Here is a 1,035-nt window from a genome sequence, read left to right as displayed (position 1 = left end):
TCTGCTCACCTCTCTAGCCTCAACAGCACAAAGTCTGCTTCGACTATCAAGGCACCCCGGAAATAGCGGGTCACAAGAGTGTGACAAACATACAAAAGATAGAGGAAAAAAATGAGGATAGTAAGGGTGAGGAAAGAACAAGCAGCTGTTCCCCCTATGTTGTTCCGGCACAGTATGAGCATGACATTGATAAATCAGCCCATTTACAATTCTACTGTGCATAAGAACATGGTTGATGTCTTCCCTTTGGGAATGACCTAAAGACACTTCAGTCAGTTCATCAGTGCAGCACCCCCCCCCTCCCCCAACAACACAACTCTCTCAGTTCATCAGTGCAGCGCTCACACAACACAACCACTCACCCGCCCATCCCACCAGCCCCATTACGATGTGAGCAAGTCCTAAGCCAATCAATATCACTTCTTGACCGGAAGTTACAGGGGGGCTGGGGAGAGGGCGATCTTGCTTCCTCTATTTTAACTCTTGTCATCCCACACGGGCTTCCACTTTTGTGCCAAAATGTCGTGATGGAAATTTGAGGAAAATCAAAAAGTTTTGTTGGTAGAGGCAAGCTAATAGACTTCTTTAATGAAAAGAATATAACTGACATTCTATTTTCGTTTGTTTTTTAGTTTTAGTTTTAGAAGAGGTTTTACGGCGCTTGCAACTGCATAAGGTCATATGAGCGCCAGAAGATTAGAGGTGTTACAAGAGAGTAACAAACATAAAAAGAAGAAGGGGAGATGAGGATGATAGATGTTTGATTGGAAAGAAGAAGCAAACCACACCAGAGCACCCGCCAACCACCCACATTCTATATCCGTATTTAAAGACAATGTAAATAATGAAGAGGAAAATATTGAACAAGGATTATTGTTAATATCCTTTAATATGCAATTGTTTTTCCCCGCCATTGACATAGATTAGATCATACAGGAGGCCGGCTTCCGATCCTGCCTCTCAGGGCCAACCCGGGCTGAGATGGATACAGCATCCCAGCAGACAGACCCAGGCTGAGAGGGATACAGCATCCCA

Source organism: Aplysia californica, unplaced genomic scaffold (assembly GCF_000002075.1).
Source record: "Aplysia californica isolate F4 #8 unplaced genomic scaffold, AplCal3.0 scaffold00389, whole genome shotgun sequence".
Classification (NCBI taxonomy): domain Eukaryota; kingdom Metazoa; phylum Mollusca; class Gastropoda; order Aplysiida; family Aplysiidae; genus Aplysia; species Aplysia californica.
The sequence above is the reverse complement of the archived record's forward strand: the minus strand, read 5'-3'. Positions refer to the sequence as shown.